The sequence below is a fragment of the Silene latifolia genome, chromosome 1, assembly GCF_048544455.1.
Source record: "Silene latifolia isolate original U9 population chromosome 1, ASM4854445v1, whole genome shotgun sequence".
NCBI classification, from domain to species: Eukaryota; Viridiplantae; Streptophyta; class Magnoliopsida; order Caryophyllales; family Caryophyllaceae; genus Silene; species Silene latifolia.
In genome coordinates, this window is record NC_133526.1 from 70,355,437 (window position 1) to 70,379,663 (window position 24,227).

The window sequence follows — 24,227 nt, forward strand, 5'->3', positions numbered from 1 at the left end:
TTTGACATTACTGTCGTATGACGGTGGCGGTCAGTTGATCCCTTAAGGTCACACCTAAAGGACAACTCCCTCAATAGACAAATTGATTAATTGTATGACGATACAAGGTAATCAATTCTCTAAAATTGAACAATTCACTTGTGAGAGAGAATATTGATATCTTATTGTAATGGGATTAAATAAGATTTATTTTAGTAATAAAAATGCTTTATTACTAAAATTGCTTATTGTTTGAGAAACAATAGAGATACGAATGAATGGTTAATTATAATTACAAGATGTTGTGAATTATAATTTTATGACTCATTTTATTTATGTGATCAAGTATCACTAGTCAATTTGTTGTATGTAATTTAATTAATTTATAAAATGATATTTATGCGATAAATATGCATTAAATTAATTAATAACATGTAAAATACTACATGTGACATATTGTGTAACAACTGACAAATTGACAAAATAAAATGGTAGTCCATTTTATGGTACATGGACCGAAATGGAGGGAGTAATGGTGGTGTGTATGGTTAATTATTTTATGTGATAAAATAGTATGTAATCATACCCTACATACTAGCCTTCTTACCTAATGCATTGTGAAGACAAAAAGCAAAAGGCAAAGATGCCAATTTTGGCTTCTTCCCACCGGTTGCATGCTCTCTATATGAGAACATTTTGTTCTCATTTTACTTGTTCATTCATTCACATCTCACACATGCAAACATACTTCTCTCCCACATCTTTCTAAAACAAGTTTTTAGATACACAAGCTTTTGTTCATCTATTCTAATATCAAGTAAAGATTACTAGTGTAGTAATAGTGATAATATTAGAATTAATTTTAAGGGTACTAGTATAATAATCTAGTTAATTAGTATACTAGTTTAAGGGTAAGTCTTGGGTGCAATCTAAGGAGTGGCTTCTATACTTGGAGTCTTTGGAGGATCATCCAACACATTAAGCTCAAGAACAAGTGAAGGAAGGTGACCTTACTTGTGCCCTATATTTCGAACCAACCAACAATGTAAGGAACATTGTTTTTCTTCATAAATCTCTTATTTTGTTATGCATGCACTAGATCTAAAGAACAAATAATTAATAAGTTAATTATTTTACTATTAGAGGAGTCTAATAATAGGTATATGAATCTAACAAGTGGTATCAGAGCATAGGATGTTGCATGCATAATCGGTTATTGTTTTTCCGAGTTAAAATGTTAACATATAAAACTAAAAATTTATGATTTATATGAGTAAGCCAAGAAATAATTATGCATGTTATATATTCTGGTCCTAAAATGTTTTTAGGTCAGTTTTATGATTTATGGAAATTTATTGCTCATTTTAAAGATTTTTCGTGATTTTATTACATTTTTATGACTAAAATGAACTTTTATTCACTAAAATAAGTTAACCTTCACTACTGGCCGTGGTATTTTATTTTGACCTTACATGAATATTTTATGTATTGCATGTAAAATCATATTAATGTGATTAATATTTCATGATTTATGAATTTTTAGTGTAAAAATGGCATAAATGGAGGTTAAAATGACTAAAAATGGTTAAACTTACTCTATGACCTTGAAACTTTTATATGACCTCATATGCATATTTTAAAAGTTGTGTGTAAAATCTCGTATTAATTGGATTAATATTGCATGATTTATTATTTTTATGAGATAAAAATGGATTAAAGGAGGTAAAATGGTTAAAAACAGTTAAATTTCGAATTGGGCCATGAAACTTTAATATGTTGTCACATGCATAATTTACAGAGTGTATGTAAATTTCAAGATTAAATGATCTCATTTAGCATGAATTATGAATTTTTAGTGTAAAAATGGCATAAATAGTGACTATTTTAGCATAAATAGCTAAAAAGAATTGCATGGCATGAGAAAAGTATTTTAAGTTGCATAAATATCCCATTTATCAGATCTAAAATTGTAAAATTAATGGGAGTAATTTTTGGATACTTTAGATGTTTTATGAGATAAAACCGATAAAATGCAACTATATTTTCTCAAAATTAATTCGAATATTTTAACCATGATTTTTGACATTATGAGTGTCATAGAAATATTCCAGAATATTCAAATTTTTTTTTTTTTTTTTTTTTTGGTGAAGGGTAAGTATATTAATAAAGAATAAGCTCCAACAATTACAAAAGGTCCTATAAGATATAAACAATGTAATACAGGCTATCACTTCCAATCTAATTTCCTACACTATCTATCCAAACTTGGTCACGCTGGGTCAAGATATGATGATTCCTCTTGCTCCATCGTTGCTTGATGCTATTGATAATTTTAAAAACCAGAATCTCAGGTCTGACAATCTGCTCGTGAAGCCTTGCTATATTCCTAGCATGCCAAATCTCATAAGTAAGGGTAACAAAGCAAGCACAAACAAACTTATGCTGCAATTTGCTCCTTCCTCTACCAGATGCATACCATTGAACAAAGGACTGCGGAGGAAAAGTGATTCTCAATCTCTGTTGCAGTACACTGATGCACTTAATACTGAAGTCACAGTTATAGAAAAGATGTCCATGGGTTTCAGGGCCAGCTGCACACAGAAAGCAGGTGTCATCCTGACCAAACCCCATTCTGATAATCCTATCCCTGGTTAAGAGCCTCTGAAGCCTGCTTGCCCAATAAATGAAAGACGTTCGTGGCAGGTTCAGACTGTTCCAAAAAACATATCTCCACTGAACTTTAGGACTTGGTGGCAGTAACCATTTATAACCTCCAGCAACAGTGTAAGAGTGTGAACTGTTGAGCCAGAGATTACCAGAGTAAGCATTCATAAAAAGAGCATTAATTTGGCTAATCTTCTTCCAAGACCAGCTGCAGTCCTGAGGTGCAACATAGTCTTGCCAATTCTGATCTTTTATATAAACATGATTGACCCAACGCACCCATAAGTGATCTTTCTTTGTTGCAAGCCACCAAGTGTATTTCCCTAACAACGCTTTGTTCCACAATTTAGAATTCTTAATCCCAAGTCCCCCCTATTCTTTGGGTTTACAGCAAGTATCCCAATGCACATTAGGAGCCCTAGAATAAGAGTCTTTTCCCTCCCATAGAAATGTCCTACAGAGAGAGTCAATCCTTTTCATCACACCATTAGGAATAAGGAATATTGTTGCCCAATATGAGTGTAAAGAGGTGAGGACAGCATTTACCACGACCAGTCTCCCAGCATAAGAGAGATGTCTAGTCCCCCAAGCACGAATTCTAGCCATGATTTTATCAGTAAGCTTAGCACAATCATTTTTGGTTAACTTTTTAGAAGAAATGGGAATACCAAGGTATTTGAATGAGAGAGTACCTCTTTTGAACCCAGATATCTGAAGGATATTTTCAATGACACACCCAGGTACACCATTAAAGTAAATATCAGTTTTGTCATTGTTAATATTCAAAAATTTAAATTCAAATTTTGAAATTTTTGTAATTTAATTTCGATTTATTTCATATAAATGATGATTTTAAGGTCAAATATGAGCATAAAAATTAAATCAAGTTGAATTATTGTCAAAAATTGAGTGATGACTAATTGTTTAGTCCTAAGAGTGTTAGGATAATTAACTTGAGCTTAGATGTGATTTAAGTGTTAATTTGTGATTTTAAGAGGTTATTATCACGCATTTCCGTAAAACCGGGTTATATACACGATATAAGTTAAATAGGGCGATTTGGCACATAATTTGGCATGATACATACATATTATAATGCTGCATATTTCAATTGTTGAATGTATTTTATTTATATAATTTTGAATTATGTAATTTTATCTTAGTATGGCCTTAGTTTCAATCGATATTACCCGTAATGAAAGGGAATATTGATTCGGTTGTAATTTAATGTGATCTCGTATCACTTTTATTTTATTTTATTAGTTTTTCCATTTTATAAATGTATAATAGGAATAGTTTTGTATTTTTATTATTATTTGTAATTATGGAGCTTCTTCAAGACGGTGCCATTCGGAAAGGTGATCCGACGAAAACGGTATTCTTGGGAGGCGTGCCACTTGAAGATTCAAGGGACCAAAGGAGTTGGTTTCCGAATATGTAATAGATTATTTGATTTTCTATTTTTAAGAAGGCCATACTAGGAGTTTTTTTATTATTGCTTTGCATTTCTTTTAATATGTTACATGCATTGCCAAATCGCCATAATAACACATGCATATTATATCGAGTGATCGACCGTGTCAATTACAATTATCGTAGTTCACCGCTTTAGTTCACTTAAAACGTGATAGATAGTAAATTGACAAGACCTCTCACGTTTAATAATTACGAATTAGCCTTACCAAATAGTAGAAACCATGAATCCCAATTTCATAAGGGAGTTAATCCGGCTTCACCGTAATACAAACCTTGTTACGTTGGGTAAGTGGGTAATAAAATGTTATTACATTGAAATTTGGATTGAGCTCAACGGAAGTATTCGTGACCGTAGTCGCATGTGTTCCCGGCTAAAGATGAAAATTAGAGTAATTTTTATCGACCGAGAGTTCTAGAAGTAGAATCGATTAAGAGGTTAATCCACCGAGTTATATTAATAAGGGATGACTCGGCTCACCGTACCCGTATTAATATGAATTTGGATCTCGGAATCATTTCTGATAGTTGGGTAAAGGTCACTACATAAATGCTTGATAACTTGTTTAAAATGTTTACAAGTATTGACAAAACGATAGATGTTTATTAATTCCTTCACTTCCTATTTTGTAGTCAAAATCGTTTTATCAATCGCAATGGCAACTCCAATTTCATCCGCAACCACTAGTTCTAACATGCTCACCAATGTGTCATGGCTCCGATCCTTCATGGATCGATGTAAGTTAGAAAAGAATGGGTCCAATTTTGCTGATTGGGACGCGCAACTTCGCTTGGCCGCGGAGGGTAACGACAAGCTTCGTTACCTTACCGAGGCATCTCCCACCGAGCCTAATGCTAGGTCCACCGCCGCCGCTAGGCAAACCTATGAGGTTTACCAAAAGGAGTCGGCCGCGATCAAAAATGTGTTGATCTTTGCTATGGAGGCCGAACTCCACAGAAGTGCTATAAAGATTAGCACTGCTCATGAGATCTAAATGAAGCTTGTGAACATGTTTTCACGAGCTCCTAGGGTCATACAATATGAAGAGACCTCCGCATTCTTTGATCTCAACATTAAGGAGGGCCAAAAATTTAGCGCTCATGTGCTCAAGTTGATGGAGCACGTTGAGACCTTAAAAATACATAAGGTGGAAATTCCCGATGAACTAGTGATTGATCGGATTCTTCATTCCCTCAACAAAATCAAAGCATATGTTCAATTCCGGGTGAATTTTAATATGCAAGATAAGAAGGTTTCCCATGATGAGTTGCACAAAATGCTTGTGCAAGCCGAAAGGGATATGGGGCTAAGTGTTACCTCCACCAAAGATGTGCTCAATGTCAATCATAAGAGCAAGGGAACCTTCACAAAAGGCGGGAAAAAGGAAAAGAAGCGAACTCCCAATAGGAACAAAGCTAAAACTTATGAAGCTAGCTCCTCCAAGCCCAAGTACAGTGCCTCCTCCGGGGACAAGTGCCACTATTGTTGTGGTGTTGGGCATTGGAAGAGAAATTGTTCCAAATATCTTGGCGACATCAAAGCTGGAAAGGTTATTCCAGTAGGTATATAACTATCCCTATCTTTTGTGTTTCAATCTCAACCTTGGTATGATGATACAAGTTGTGATGGTTACCCTTTTTATTGTAAATAGGGGCTCCTAGCAAGGACAAAGGCAAGGAGAAGCAAGCTTAGAGGATCATGTGGGAAGCTAGAGTAGCCGACCGTGGTGATGGATCTATGGAAGCTTGGCTTTAATTTACTTTGTCTTTAATTTTATGATGTACTTTGAGAACTTTAGAACTATTTTAAATTTCCTTGTGTGACTTGGAAATTGGTTTGTATCCTCTAAACAATTGTTGTGCTTTGGATAGTTGTGATTTGGTTTTCAACCCAAGTCACTTATTTTATTATGTCATTTGTTCTAAAATCATCATCATATACTACTTGCATAATGAAACATTAGATTAACAACTCAAATTAATCAAATAGACGATTATGATGATTGAATCATTATAAGTCCATAAGCTATGAATTTGATTCTCCTTATGTCTTTGTTACTAATAGTAACAACTTACTTATGTAAGATCAATTATAAAGTTGTAATGAGCTTTTGAACTCATTAAGTAGGGAATTTACGATACAATATGGACACATTATTCTAAATGAATGGTCAACCATGAGATACCTAGAATAGAGAGTCTATTAAACAGATGACATGGATAAGACTCATATATTACATGAATCAAACTACCATGTTAGGGATGGCCTTTTGAAAGCTAATACATAGTCTAGATAAACTCCTAATATTCCATCATATATATGTTTGTAACTCACAAAGCTATCTCTCAAGAAGATAGATGTATTTCTGAGGGATAGAGTGGGAGTAAATTGGATCGTCACAAACATCTCTTATAGTTGAAGTTTTACTTTGTGAAAGTAATGGAACTATAGAGTAGGAGTATAGTTGAACTATAATCTATAAAGATAGAGTGGGAGTATAGTTCAGTGGGAGTTTATCGCACGTGTCTTATTGGTTAAAATATTACTTTGTGAAAGTGATGGTATTATGACCTTATTACATACGAGCCGTAGCATTATAATCCGAAAATTGTTACTCAAACGTAGATTTACTTAAAGGCGAGGGTCTCCTTAAAGTGAATAGAGCTTTAGAGTGCTTAAAAGCATAGATTAACATGAAGATGTTGATCAAGATTAATTATGTTAGGAAATGCCGCATTTCATCTTGATGAAGAATGGCAAATGATATAAAAATTCGCTTATCTAAAATGGGAATTTAGATAAGGATGTGTTTGGAACACAAAACCTTAGATAAAGATTTAAGAGTCCTAACATCTTATGCGTAGCTTTCTTAAGTGATCCTAGATTGGTCTTAAGCAACCATTAAAGGATTATACTTTTCGTTCATGTGATAATAGTGAATTGTTTCATTCACATGATTGAAGAATCATGATTATACATGAAGTTAAGTGGGAGCTAGAATTGGTTCTCCATGTCTTATATGTTGATTGCATATTACTAATTGAGAATAATATACCAATGCTCTCTTCTGTGAAAGAGTAATTGGAGACTTGGGAAGGGATGCAAAATATTCTAGATTTTTGAATCTATGAGAGAGAATATTGACATAGTGTTGAGAGTCTTATGAGGATAAGATCTTTCGTATCTGTTGTAACATCAACAAGGTTGAATGGCTTATTCATGCTGATGAAAGTGGAATTACTATATGATGGAATCATAATCGTTCACTGAACCTATTAAGTTGTTGATTACATGAAATCGATTTCTAATGATTCCGCCATTAGAATGATCATATATGCCAACAGACGCACGTGCTGTGATGAACCATATGCTAAGAACATAATGAGTCAATAACAAGTTAATTCATAAGATGGTCTTGTGAAAGCCTTAAAGAACAATTGAAGACTTGTTCATATGTTTGAATGATAAACTAAGTTAGGTGTTGAAGGGTTGCACAAACTTTAGTTTCCAGACTAAGGAGTAAGAAACTAGAAAAGTGTCTTAGTTTCATGCATTGCAAATACTACAAAAGGAATCTAAGTAAATTGTGATAAAATGGTCAACGTAGGGATTAAGGGTGAATCCCTCTACAAAAGACTTTATCACAAGTTATGCGATAACAGTGGGAGCATCTTTCAAGTTAAAGAGCTCAGGCCTAGTAACGAGACTAGACATAAACTTAGATAAATTCATGTCATTAGAGATGACATTGAATAGAAGGAAATAGCAATTGGTAAAGTTGGAATATATGGATATAGGGTATATCCACTTTCCAAGCTCTTATTGCATTTTAACTAGTGTTAATAATACACTAAAGATTATAAGATATGAAGTAGTAATAGTGTATTGACTATTCATATGTGATAATCGCATTTATCGTTTGAGTTTTATTAAACTCACCCATTACCTTGTTAAATCCAAATGGGTTGTTGAGAACAAATTGAACCCCATTAAAGTGAACCGGATTGACATGGTATTCGCCCCTAGTTGTTGGAATATCTGTCCTCCGACAATAATGCGATCACAATTGTCGATCATATTGATCACATGTTTAAATCTCATTTTAAGAATACGAAGGGATGATTCATTTTATAGTCAACTGATCAACATTAATCGGTAACGATTGGCTTGCTAGAGTTTGACGTTACTGTCGTGGGACGGTGGTGGTCAGTTGATCCCTTAAGGTCACACCTAAAGGATGATGCCCTTATCTGTAAAGTTGATTAATTGTATGATGATACAAGTTGATCAATTCCTTAAAATTTAACAATTCATTTGTGAGAGAGAATATTGATATCTTATTGTAATGGGATTAAATAAGATTTATTTTAGTAATTGAAAAGACGTGTTACTAAAATTGTTTATTGTTTGAGAAACAATAGAGATATGAATGAATGGTTAATTATAATTACAAGATGTTGTGAATTATAATTATATGACCCATTTTATTTATGTGATCAAGTATCACTAGTCAATTTATTGTATGTAATTTAATTAATTTATAAAATGATATTTATGTGATAAATATGCGTTAAATTAATTAATAACATGTTACATGCTACATGTGACATATTGTGTGACAATTGACAAATTGACAAAATAAAATGATAGTCCATTTTATGGAGGATGGACCTAAATATGGAAGGAGTGTTAGTGGATTTTGGTTGTTTTATTTTATTTGATAAAATGGCATGATGATGCCTACCTACAACTAGCCTTACACCTACTCTTACACATCTTACACATCTTTTCTTGTGAAGACAAAAAGAAAAAGAAAAGATGCCCTTAGTTGGACTACTCCAACCGTGCTCCTCCTTCACTTTAAGAGAGAATTAGTTCTCTTATTTCATTCTTACATTATCACATGCAAAAGTTCATGCATTATTCTCTTTTCTCTCTTTAATCTTCATCAAAACATGAGATTTTTGATCCAAATTGTTCATAAAAGATTACTAAAATTATTAATGTAATATATGAGTTTTAGTAATCAATTTTAAGGTAAACTACTAAATTAATATCTAGCTTATATTATTTAGTGGGGATAAGGGATAATCTTGGGTGCAATCAAGAGGAGAATCTCTACTTTGGGATTTTTGGAGGATCATCCTAATATTCTTTATAGCTCAAGAACAAGTGAGGTAGGAGACTTCATTTGTGCCCATATAGCCGAAAATACAATTGTAAGGAACCGATTTTTCTTCACTCTTGTATTTGATTTGCATGCATAAGATCTTTAAGTTTTTATGACTAAAACTTTAAACCAAAATATGTGATATTTAAAATATGATTTCCAACAAGTGGTATCAGAGCCTTAGGTTATTTGCATGCAAATCGGTTATAGTTTTTCCGAGTTATACGATTAACAAATAAAACTTATAAATTTGTGTTTATTATGATATATCACGAAATCAATTATGCATGTTAAAGTTTCTAGTCCTAAAATGTATTTAGGATATTTTGGTTAATTTATGGATTTTTATTGTTCACTTTGTATAATAATGGCATTAAAATGTGATTTTATGATAAAAATGTCATTTTTGGACTAAAATTAGCTAAACTTCGATTTTTCCAGTGGTTTTTGGATATTTTTTCATATATATGATATTTTTATGACCTGTAATTGTTCATAATTTGTGGAGGTCTTATGCTCGAAATATGGATTTTTCAAGATAAAATCGAATATAATTGAAAAATAGGTTAATATGAGTTATATTTCGAATCTGGTTATAGAAATTTAGTATGTTGTCACATGAAATTTTACAAGATGTGTGTAAAATAATTGGCTATAATAAAGTCTTTATGCATGATTTATGAATTTTTGATGAAAAATCACATAAATAGTGACTTTAATTAGTATAAATTGCTAAAACATACTTCATGACTAGGAAAAATGTCACATGTTGCATTTTATCTCTTATTTCAGATATAAAATTGAAAAGTTGATAAAAATAATTTGTCTCATGTTTTTATGGTTACAATTAATAAATACGATAAACCGCAACATTGTTTTTCTCGATAAATTTCGAAATTTTTAACCTAAGTTTTTGAACATTATGAGTGTCATGGTATTTTTTTCCAGAATTTTCATGAGTTTAAAATTTCAAATTTCAAATTTATTTGAAATTTTTATGATTTATTTGAAGTTTATGGCATTTTATTGTAATTTTGAGTCCATTTATGAACAATTTTAAGAAATATAAGTTAATTATTGTCAATAAGTTAGTGGAGACTAATTTTGAGTCCTAAGATGGTTAGGATAATTAACTAGTACATAAATATGACTTTATGTAATTATTGTGATTTTAAAATGTTGAATCACGCAAATCCGTAAAAACCGATTAATATACGATATTGGCTCTTTAAAGGCGATTTAGCATAAAATTGGGCATGTTCATACATATTATAATGCTGCATTTTATTTATGATTGTCATAATTTTATTTTATGTAATTTTTGAATGATGTAATTTTACTTAGTATGGCCTTAGTTTTTAATTGATATTACCCGAAATGTATAGGAATATCGATTCGGTTGTAATTTATTGTGATCTCGTATCACCGTTTTGTAATTTAATAGATTTATTTTATTTTAATTACAAATGTATAATAGGAAATTATGTAATTTGTTATGTAATTTATTTATTCCGGAGATCCTTCAAGACGGTGCCACTCGAGAAGGAGATCCATTAAAGACGGTGTTACCTCGATATGCGTGCCAAGTCCGAAGTTCAAGGGACCAATGGAGTTGGTTTCCGAATTTGTAATAGTTTATTTGATTTACTATTTTAGGAAGGCCATACTAGGATTTTATTTTTATACTTTGCATTTTATTTATATGTTGCATGCATCGCTAAATCGCCATAACTAAAACATGCATTATCATTTTATCGAGTTTATCGACCGTGTCGATTACAATTATCGTAGTTCACCGCTTTAGTTCACTTAAAACGTGATAGATAATAAATTGACATGACCTCTCGCTTAAATAAACAATCGTGACTTAGCCTTACCAAAAAGTAGAATCCATGAAAACCTATTTCGTGAGGGAGTGCGCTCGGCCCTACCGGGGTACAAACCTTGTTACGTAGGGGAAGTGGGTGATAAATGTCTATCCACCGAATTCATGTTGATAAGGGATGAATCGGCCCTACCGTGCCCAAGTTGATGTGGATTTGGATCATGGACACATTTATTCGAAATTTGGATTGAGCTCAACGGAAGTATTCGTGACCGTAGTCGCATGTGTTCCGGGCTAAAGATAAATATTAATGTAATTTTATCGACCAAGAGTTCTAAAAGTAGAATCGATTAAAGAGTTAATCCACCGAGTTATATTGATAAGGGATGAATCGGCCCTACCGTGCCCAAGTTAATATGAATTTGGATCTTGGAATCATTTATCAAAGTTGGGTAGAGGTCACTATGTAAATGCTTTACTTGTTAAATTATTTACAAGTATTATTATAACGACAAATGTTTTTGTTTTCATTATTCCGTTATCGTATTGTTTTATTTCTTTACCTCAAATTATATACGATATCATTTCGATTTTAGTTCAAATCTCCATTAAAACATCGTAACTAAAGACAAAATTTGAATTTTTCTTCTAAAACCCTCGTGTTATCCATTGTAAGGATCTCTTGTGAAGAGTATAGATAAAAGTTATTCGTGATCAAAAGGGTTTTTGATTCTTGACTAACATATCTACTTACAAAGAATTTTTTCTCATATGCTTAATTGAGTTAAGTACTTTGAAACGTTACATCATTTTGGTAACTAGATTTGTTTGAAATCAAAATTGACCAAAATACCGCAACCACTTCAATGAAAGTTTTAAGACTAAACAAATGAATTGAAAAGTAGTCTTCATGAAAATCAATTTTGCTTCTCTAAGCAAAGACTCATTGAAATGAGTGGGAGCATTCTCTTAAACCGTTAAGAAAAGGACGAAGTTTAAAGAAGTAAAATTAGAATGGAATTGATACAAGGTAATGTTAAAAGTAACGTTATTGAGAATAGCAATACTAAACCTATCAATCCCAACTGATAAAGTTTCCATTGTCTTAATTGTTGGACGCTAGAAAGGAAACTACCCCAAATTATTGAAGAATCAACAAGTTAGTTGTGGGACATATAATGGGACTTTCTTCTTTAAATGTTTATTTGATTGACATAAATTTTGCTAATACTACTTCGTCAATATTAGAAACCGATGGTGGTTTTCATCATTGTATTTGATACATAGGATGATTAGAATATGACGACTAGCAATAATGATGTTGAGAGACAGAGTCATTGTGTACTCAATCTAGTTTTTGGGTTTAAAGTTGTACTTAATTGTGACTATTAAGTGCATAAACTCTAAATAAGAATATAAACTTGTTAAGATACAAAAGAGGTTTCACTTTTGTGACCCTATACACCATGATTTGATGTATGGCTAGCCCATTATCAAGGTGATTATATTCTAAACCAAACTAGAATGACATATCATGTAGATGATGCAAGACTCAAATTGGTAACCCAAGATTGAACCGTAAATTCTGGAATGATGAACGCAAAAAGTTATCGAGTACTCTTGAAACCATTTAATCTTATGGTATATGCGTATCTTGTATTCAAAGCAAGATGTCTCGTGCCTTTTGGTTGAAAAGGAGATCGAGGTTGTAAATCATTGATCCAAAATAGGTTGATCATTTTCTTTTACCAACAATTTAGGTTGACACTAATGTGTTCACTTAATAAGGTAAATAGAAAAATCTTTGAAGAAGATCAAAGAGTTCAAAGAATGACGATCTAGTCGTGATGGGATTATCAAAGTGAAGACTTTGATATAAGCCAAATGAAATGTTATATAGTATCACCAGTTAATCTCTCTTACCACACATTATGGGATAATGTGTGGTTGGATAAGAAATCAAACGCTATTCGATATGGTTTGGACTTCAATCAAGTTACTTTAAGTTACTTGATCCTTTTGGGGATTTTATCATTTTGTCTAAATTGTTTTTCCACTAAATCTAAAACGAATCATATGAGATATGAAATGGTAGGGTACCATGTTTGTATGTTTTCAAAAGAAACAAATGCTCATTTTTCCTTATTATAATCACGAGTACAACGGGTTTGTGGCTCGTGAAGCTGTCTTTCTAGAATACAAGTTTATTTCTAGAAGACAGAGTGGGAGAAATTATTCAAGAGCCACACAAAGAATGTTATGTCGCAAGAAACTGGTCTTTCTTGGCTACATGAGACGTTTTGTGTAAGACGTTGTTTATTCAAAACCTAGGAGGTTAAAGTTATCACTTGTTGAAGATGATGAATTAGTGTTAATTTTAGAAAGTAAATAGCTTGTAACTTACAAAGAAATTGTTTGATTCAAGTTGATTACTTATGGAAAGTAATGAACATATGACTTACATGAGAGTGTTTAAGTCATAACTCAATACAAGGCTTAGAGCCATGAAAATCCGAAATAAATTCCAAGTGAATTGTTAGATATCAAAGCTTGATTGGTGGCAAAGGGTTTTGCACTAGTTGAAATGCGTAAGTCTATTTGGATCTTCTTAGGGATTGTGTTTCATTATGATGATATACATATAGCGAGTGAATCTAGAACCCACTTCTTCAATTAAAAGGAATGTATTCAATACATGTCTTGTGTTTTATAGATTCTTACAATCCTAAGATCATGTGCAACTTAAGAGATGGTCTTAAGTAGGACATTAATGAGTTGGAATCAAAATTTTGATCATGTGATAAAACATTTCTCGATAAGTCGAGAAGTTGTGTTTATACAAGAAGTTTAGTGGGAGTTACGGAAATTTTAGTAGTCTTATATGTGGATGACATATTGATCATTGCGAATGATTTAAGACTTTTGGAGAAATATAGTACATCTTTAATATCCGGATTTATGGAGATAAATCTACATGATATTAATGTCAAATAAGGAGTCTTATGTTGATAAGATTCATGACTAGTTCAATCAAATTGAACATATTTGATTGATTCCATTTGCTTCCGCTGCCGAATCAATTAAATAGGAAATGATGTATAACATTTCATATACTTTGAGTATGATGAATTGTTTCAAATCGAATTTAAGTAATAGTTACCAAGTAAGCCATAAAGATTACCCTTAAGTGCTTGCAGAAGCATTAAGGGTGTAAAGCAAAGTGTTTTTGATGCAATTATGTGTAAGGGTTTTACACAAATGACAATTGACAATTGAGATTGCGCATGGTTTCCGACAAAACCATAATCAAAACACATTAGGATGGTTAAGATACCATTGTGGCTACGTTATTTAAGAAATAGATTTTCTAGAATCGTTCTAGGCAATAAAGAACAATGAGAAATATTTACAACGGAAATTGAGTACACTTGCAATCATGGGATGTGCAAGAGGGATGAGTTCCGCACACTGTGAAAACAGTGGGAGCTATTTTAAGGCAAGAAAGCCTATGTCTAGATTGGATCTAGACACGTACTCAGAAAGTTTTGTAATGCAAATGTATACATTACGAGAGGAAAACAAGTATGTAGCAAGGTTGAGCAGGGAGTTGCTAAAACCTACTTAGCAAGGCCTATTCATAGGCTAAACATGATGAGTCATGTCATTTCAATTGAATTGAAATGAACAACTACATACAAGATCAAATTAGATTATAGAATATGAAATAGTAATCAGGCATTGACTATTCATATGTGATAATCGCATTTATAGTTCGAGTTTTTACTTTAAAAACTATTTTCTTGTACTTTGTTACATCCAAACGGGTTGTAGAGACAATATTGAACCTCGTTAAAGTGAACCCGGATTAACATAGTATTCGCCCATAGTCACTTGTATGAGGTGACGTCTCGATGTGACTAGAGTGTGATGCGATTGATGGCAAGTTCAAGAGCCATAGAGTCATGTGAGATGACTAGTCGATCACATAGACAGACTGTTAGGAACACTTTGTCGGGCAGTGACCGCTTATAGAGTTCTGGCAAATTTATATAGCCTGGTCGTGGCGAGAGCTACTATAGTATTCTAATGAGTCGATTCTTTTGACTAAAGACTATTCACCTAAAGTGGCATGGTTTCAGATTAGCTTTGATTTATGTTACTACGACCTTCGTAAATGGGGTCAAATGGGCATATTTTGGGTTATGATGGCTGTGACTAGTCGAAGGGAATAGTGCGATAGGAATTGTCCACCCCTTTGTCAGGGTTAAAACAATATCTCAGGGCCACTCGAGGAGTAATGAACCGGAAATGCGTGGCCACGCTCGGAAGGTTTCTATAGTAGAAAATTCCGGTCAATCAGTTATTCTCCAGATCGAGGAAACCACTCTCGATGTGATCACTTGCAAGTACGACCTGAAAGACACCTTGCATAGAGTGGGAGATAGTAATAGGACAAGAGAATTGGTGACGCACACTTGTCGAGGACAAGTGGGAGATTGTTGGAATATATGTCCTCCGACAATAATGCGATCACAATTGTCGATCATATTTATCACATGTTTAAATCTCATTTTAAGAATACGTAAGGGATGATTCATTTTATAGTCAACTGATCAATATTAATCGGTAACGATTGGCTTGCTAGAGTTTGATGTTACTGTCGTGGGATGGTGGTGGTCAGTTGATCCCTTAATGCACACCTAAAGGATGATGCCCTTATCTGTAAAGTTGATTAATTGTATGATGATACAAGTTGATCAATAACTTAAAATTGAACAATTCATTTGTGAGAGAGAATATTGATATCTTATTGTAATGGGATTAAATAAGATTTATTTTAGTAATTGAAAAGACGTGTTACTAAAATTGTTTATTGTTTGAGAAACAATAGAGATATGAATGAATGGTTAATTATAATTACAAGATGTTGTGAATTATAATTTTATGACTCATTTTATTTATGTGATCAAGTATCACTAGTCAATTTGTTGTATGTAATTTAATTAATTTATAAAATGATATTTATGTGATAAATATGCATTAAATTAAATAATAACATGTAAAATACTACATGTGACAAATTGTGTAACAACTGACAAATTGACAAAATAAAATGGTAGTCCATTTTATGGTACATGGACCGAAATGGAGGGAGTCATGGTGGTGTGTATGGTTAATTATTTTATGTGATAAAATAGTATGTAATCATACCCTACATACTAGCCTTCTTACCTAATGCATTGTGAAGACCAAAAGCAAAAGGCAAAGATGCCAATTTTGGCCTCTTCCCACCGGTTGCATGCTCTCTATATGAGAACATTTTGTTCTCATTTTACTTGTTCATTCATTCACATCTCACACATGCAAACATACTCCTTCTCTCCCACATCTTTCTAAAATAACTTTTTAGATACACAAGCTTTTGTTCATCTATTCTAATATCAAGTAAAGATTACTAGTGTAGTAATAGTGATAATATTAGAATTAATTTTAAGGGTACTAGTATAATAATCTAGTTAATTAGCATACTAGTTTAAGGGTAAGTCTTGGGTGCAATCTAAGGAGTGGCTTCTATACTTAAAGTCTTTGGAGGATCATCCAACACATTAAGCTCAAGAACAAGTGAAGGAAGGTGACCTTACTTGTGCCCTATATTTCGAACCAACCAACAATGTAAGGAACATTGTTTTTCTTCATAAATCTCTTATTTTGTTATGCATGCACTAGATCTAAAGAACAAATAATTAAGAAGTTAATTATTTCACTATTAGAGGAGTCTAATAATAGGTATATGAATCTAACACTCCCTGCCCAGGACGAGCGTCTCCCTACCCACCAATCCGAGCGTCCCAATGCCAAGACGCTCGTCTTGAGGCCAACAGATCCGAGCGTCTCTACCCTGATCCGCTCGGATTTCCTTGCAGAACCCACCGTGCTTACTGCCTAGACGCTCAGGACGCGCAGATTTCCTGAAGACTACCGAAACGGAGATGAGCATCTCCTTGGAGAGGAGCAATTCCTCAACTTTTCTTAAGGGTCTTAATAGTCATTTAAGCCCTTAGTAACCCTAATCCTTGTACCTAATCTCAAGTATGAATACCCCATTGTACTACCCATATTAGCATGTCTTCTTAATAGGATCTTAATCTTATCTTAATCAAATCTCAATACTCTCTTAATCTTGTAATCAACTCTTAATTTAGCATTAATACAAATCTCATTTCTTAATCTTTCCTTAATTTCTCTATCGTTCATCATTTATTTTGGGTAATTAGAAGATTATTTGGGTTTATTTGGAGGATTGACAACTTTCCATCAATCATCAAGTACTTCTATTATTCTTTGCTTTATTATTTAGAATCATCTTTATAGGTATAATTCTCTCTTAATCCTTTTTAATTATTGTTAATCATCTTCATTTGTTCATCATGTTTTGCCTTGCTAGTATGATTTACAACCTTGTTATCATGTTAAACTTGATAATGAGTGAGTAGTTTCCTTAACTAGGGTTAATGGAGAATTAGGGGAAACCAACATGGGGATTGATTCATGCTTAATCTAATATGTTTTCACAATTAATTTGCTTGCTTGTTGTGATTCCAATTTATGTACATGTTATGTTTGATGAAATGCGAGCCTATGAATCCTTGCATTTTTTACCCATCACTTACCTTTTCAATGAGACTTGTAAGACATAAACCAACTCGAGTCTCATTAGACCATACATATAGTTGGATAGGAAGGATTAAGTCGACTTGTAGGTGTTGTACAATCTAATCGATTCGGCTCCGGGACCCAAACCTTCTTAGGGATTGTAAGATAGACACTAACTCGACCCCATCACAACAATAAGTGCTTGCATCTAGTAGAGAACATGTTGGTATGATCAAATCGCATGAATCCCCTATGAACCCATGACACCCTAGTGCTTTCAATCAATTGTTTACAACTCGTTTTAATCATCTTGCTTGTTTTCATTGCTTTGCTTTTATATTGTTGATTAGTTTAGTTGATCTCCTACCTCAACCCAAATTGTGACACCCTTAGACACAACCATTTGCAATCAAAAATCCTACATCAATTCCCGTCCCTTGGGATCCGACCTTTACTTAACTCTTTACTAAGAGTAGAGTAGTTTGTGAAGTTATAAATATTGTTTTGGTTTAGGTAACTTTTGACGACGAGTAACAAAACCGAAATCCGACCAATAGACTCCCATTTCTATTCAGGTACCTCAAGAGACTGAATCTTACCTTGTGGTCGTCGCTGCTCTCCCTTAACCCTCTGACATGTCAAACACCGAGCCACAAACTCAGCTGTTTCCTTCTTCATCCCAGGCCACCAGAAAGTCTTCTTCAAATCTTTATACAACTTATCACCGCCTGGATGTACCGAATATGGTGTGCAATGAGCCTCTGTCATGATCACCTTTTTCAACTCATCATTAGGAACACACCACCTACCATCAAATCTCACACTACCATCTGTATGAATAGAGAATCAAAACACTATCCCTTTCTCTACTCCAGCTCTCCACTCCTCAACCTTAGGATCCAAAGCCTGTTTACTGCGAATATCCCCATAAATATCTGCTCCACTATCAAGTCCCCTCTAGCATCCCCTTTCTGTATCATGTGTATCCCCATCTTCCCCACCTCATCAAAGACATAGCTGTGCATAGAGAATGCACACTCTTCCTGCTCAGCGCATCAGCAACCACATTTGCCTTCCCTCCATGGTATATAATATCCATGTCATAATCCCCTATCAGCTCCGTCCACCTCCTCTGTCTCATGTTCAGCTCCTTTTGAGTAAAGATGTACTTGAGACTCTTGTGATCTGAAAACACCTTAAAGGTCGCCCCATAAAGATAGTGCCTCCAAATATTGAGAGCAAACACAACTGCACCCAACTCCAGGTCATGTGTCGGATAGTTCTCCTCATAAGGCTTCAATTGCCTAGAAGCCTAGACAATTACTCTCCCGTTCTGCATCAACACACATCCCAAACCATTCTTTGAAGCATCTGTATATGCCTCAAAGTTCTCACACACTTCAGGTAATGCTAAGACTGGAACTGTGTTCAAACACTCCTTTAATGTTTGGAACGCCGTCGCACAACTTTCATCCCAACGAAACCTATTCTCTTTCTTCATCAACGCTGTCATAGGTCTAGCTATCTTAGAAAAGTCTTTCACAAACCGACGGTAGTACCCTACCAAACCCAAGAAACTCCTGATCTCTGCCACATTCTTCGGTGCTTCCCACCGAGTGACTGCCTTTATCTTTGCCGAAACCACAGCTACACCATCCTTTGAAATCACATGCCCAAGAAAGGCAACCTCCTCGAGCCAAAACTCACACTTTGACATCTTTGCATATAGCTGATTGTCACGCAAAGTTTGCAACACTAACCTCAAGTGCTCCTTATGCTCCTCCTTAGCCTTAGAATAGACTAAGATATCATCGATAAAGACCACAACAAACCGATCCAAAAACTGACTGAAGACCCGGTTCATCAAATCCATAAATACTACAGGTGCATTAGATAACCCAAACGGCATCACAACATACTCATAGTGACCATACCTTGATGTAAAAGTTGTCTTCGGTATGTCCTTATCCCGGATCTTCACCTTATGGTAACCCGACATCAAATCAATCTTAGAAAAGACTGCTGCCCCATTCAACTGGTCAAAGAAATCATCTATCCTTGGTAAAGGATACTTGTTCTTCACAGTAACTCTGTTCAGCTCTCTGTAGTCGATGCATAACCTCAAACTCCCATCTTTCTTTTTCACAAACAGAACTGGTGCTCCCCACGGTGATACACTAGGTCTAATGTATCCCTTATCAATCAAATCATCCTGCTGTTTCTTTAGCTCCTCCAACTCCTTAGGACCCATGTGGTACGGGGCCTTAAAGATTGGTCCTGTCCCTGGTTTCAACTCCACACTGAAATCTATCTCCCTCTTTGGTGGTAAACCTGGTATCTCCTCCGGAAAGACATATGGAAACTCTCCCACCACTGGTATCTGATCAACTATCGAACTCACCATTCTATGGTCTCTCACATGGCATAAGATCAATGGACACCCTTTCCTCAGATAAGACTTCAATGTCACCGCTGCAGTCACTTTGACTTTGCGTTTGACAACAAACCCACGATAAGGCAAACTAAAAACCATAGGACCTCTCAAAGAGACTCTCTATTGGTGACAGTCTATTATAGCTTTATACTTACCCAACCAATCCATGCCCACTATGATCTCAAAACCATCCATAGGAAACTCTAACAAGTCCACTGGTAGGTCAACCTGCCCAACTATCATAGACACCCCCTTATACAACCTCCTATAAGATACTGACTTACCCGACGGCATGAAAACTTCCATCTTTTACAGACTCAAACTCTCTCAAACCCAAAAGCTTAGCATGACCCGACGATATAAAAGATTGTGATGCCCCCGAATCAAACAAAACAAAGGTAAAGACACCATTAATAAGAAAAGTACCCGTGATTTCGTGAGCATCATCCTCAGCTGCTTTTTCTCCATCATGAAAAACTTGCCACTGGTCTTCTGTCCAGCTCCCTGGACAGTACTAGCAGAAGTAGATGGCTTAGCAGCCGACCCCTGGTCGGTGTTCGTTGCTGGTCTCTGATATGAATTACCACCATTACGGTTAGTCCCACCGTTGTTGTTCTGACCACCCTGATTGTTCCATGACCCAGCAGGCCTGTTACTAGCATAACTCTGAGATGGACCCTGAGTGAAACTCCCCTATGATGGTCTCTGAAAACCCCTGCCCACAGCACTAGTGCACTCATGTCTCTTGTGGCCCATAACGCCACAGTTAAAGCAAGATATCCCCCAGCTGCTACTACCACCACCGCGGCCACGCCCATAGAAAGCTCCGCCACTGAACCCCGACCCCGAAAAGTAAGCCCTTGCCTGGTTATGGTTGCCCCTCTTGTAACTAGACTGACCACCACCCTCGCTCTCAACCTTCCTCTTTTCAGAACCTCTCTCCCTATTCTCCTTAGCCATCTCTACCAACCTCTTAGCTCTCCCGGCGCGCTCATATACCTCCTTAACATCAGTAAGGACTCCTACAAGCAGCTTCTCCATGATCCTAGGTGTCAAACCCTTCTCAAACCTCAACGCTAAGTTCTCCTGACTCAGCCCCATATCCTCTGCGTACCTAGACTTCTCATTGAACTTGTGATAGTACTCAGCCACCGTCATATCTGGAGTCATTTAAAATTGTAATACCCCGTATTTTGATAATAATTTATGAGAATAATTTATGTAATTTGATAATTAATTAAGGGCATTTCTAATAATACTTACAAATAAGACATTAATTAAATAATAAAGTAAGAAGGTGAGTCGGGAATTGGGCTTAGCTAATAATTAGCATTGGGTCGTGTGCCATTGTTATTTGGACCGAATTTATGGTTCATCTAGTATGAGTGTGATCGGGATTTGTATCGGGAATTAATAATAATATAATATGGAAATAATAATATGTAAAGGTAATAATAATTATATCAATAATAATAATAAAGTTATGGCAATAATAAATTAGTAAAGATAGTATGAGGAAATCCTAGTTATGGTAAGACTAATAATATATGATAATAATAATATAATGGTAATTATAACGATGGCAATTCCTAAAATAATTAGAATAAGGTAATTATAATAAGTTTCCTAATTGACCTCACATACTCTTTAATCCTACACTATAAATACCATGTTAAATCTGAAGAATAATTCATAAAATTAAAAGAAGGAGTTTTAAGCGACGGAAAGAAGAAGAAATTAACAAAAATCAATTAATCGACTCGAGGTAATTACTCTTCCTAATCGGTTTTATACTTGTTTGTGCAATCACCTTGAAGACAACCGTATGACACCTATAGACCACCATAGGATTCGAGATTTGGACCTAGAGCAACCTTGGACTACCGAGATTCTGACCTGACCTTATATGACCGTCGTTGACCGTGATAGTGTGGTGTTTGGGCCGGTAAAAGGTGGCTGTAAAGGGGGTTGCGGGTTTTGGTCGTGGGAATTTGAATGTTTAATTGAACCCTTAATCGACCTCGTCTTGACCTGGGTATAGAGGGGTTGTGACGGGGGAAGGTGGTAGGTCATGGTGGTGGTGTTGGTATGGTGGCAGGTGGTGGTTGGTGTTGGTGGTGGCGGAAAATAGGGGAAAGCAGGGGGAGGTAGCCGTGTTCTGGAGGGCTGTTCTCGGGGGGTTTTTGGTGGTTGTAGGTGGTCTGAGTTGGGGTGTTTTTGGGTGGCTTCTATCTAGGGTGGATTAGGGACTTGGTTGGTGGTTGTAGGCGGCAGGATAGGTGATGATAGGTGGTGTTGTGGGCGGGTTTTTGTGGGTGTGTCAGGTGAGTGTTGTTGGTGTCGAGTGGAATAGGGCGTGGGTTTATAGGTTGCTGGTGGTGGTTTAGATGGTGGTTAAGGCGTGGTAGAGGACATTGGGTTGCAGGCTGGTGGTGTCGAGGCTGGGTGGTGGTCGTGGCGGCCTGTGGTAGCGGTTTTGGGTGGGTTAATGGGGGTGTGTAGACACGGTTTAAAACCGTGAATGGGATGGGTATTTTGGTGTGTTTGGTGACGGGTTTTAAATGGGTAATTCGGGTGACTCGGGTTTGTTTCATAAGCGGGTTTTAATATCGTAACCTTTAATAATTATAATAAATAATTAGTTTGAATAATTAAATAAAAGTATTTTAGTAGGATTTTCCCTAGAAGGATCCGGCTTACTTATTACGTGATCAGGGTATCTAGTTCTATAAATTAGAAATAAAAATATAAATGTAAGATAGATGAGAATGAAGAGATAAATAATGTAGTTGTATTTCTTATCAAGGTTGGGTACAAGTATTGCGTGTAAACTCAAAATGCTAGAGAGAAAGTAGTGAGTAATCTGCAAATAATAATGAATGATTAATGAATCCTTTACAATTGTTTGATGATGCTATTTATACTTCTCAAATGCTAACGTTGGATGCTGCTCAACGTTCTCTTGGCCGTTGGTAACCGCTTGCTGAAAAATAGGGCACATTCCCTATTAATCCGCTTCACTTAGTCTTCTTCAACAAACATTGGCTTGTTATGTTTTACACGTTCTGATATGTGAGAATAAGATGCTTCTGGAGTTGGACTAGGTCTTCCATGAAAGTAGGACATTAACATTTCCCTTTATGTAACCGTTATTGAAGAGTCTATCGATCCGAAATACTCAGGGGGGGGGGGGTGAATTGAGAATTTAAAACTTTTAAAAGCTTTTTCGATTGTATGAATATAATTGATTATTTAAAGTTTATTGATTAAACTTTAACTAATCAACTAATAAACGAGTAAAACAAAATAAACAAACGAATGAAAGAGAGGAGACACACGATTTTTGAAGTGGTTCAGTTTCACAAGTCGAAACCTACGTCCACTATTCTCGATTAATAAATTTAGTACCTTTCTACGGATTACAAATTTACTAACCCAACTCGTACAACTAACTCTAGTTGTAACTCAATGAGTACCGTTAAATACTCGAGTGACTAACTTACGCTAATAAGAAAGCACTAATGATTCTTGCAAAGGTTCACGTTAATGAACAAGTAAGAGATCTATTGAGCACTATTATCTTATAACGATAACTTAACAAATGAATTTACGAGTTTAAAGTACACGACCTTTTAAAATTGCAAAACGGTTTTATGCTTGAAATACACGGTTTTGCTCTTTGAAAAATAAATCAATTTTATGCTTAAGGTCTGTAATTTAAATGTTGCAAAGGCAAAGTATTTATAGGAAGGAAAGAGCAAAGCACACTCGGTTTCGTGAAACCCTAATGGCCGAAATAGGAGATATGTAAACAAATCATATCTTGTATTATTTCTTTCCTTAAATCCTAAAAGGTAATAAAAGAATATTCCAAAAGATAGAATATAACTTATTCAATTATTATCTTTTCCATAAATCCTGAGATATGTTAAAATTTTCTATAACAAGAATATCTTTTATCATAAACAAATATATTAAGTAAGATATATAAGATATGTAAAGATATTCCTTACACAATAAAATCTTT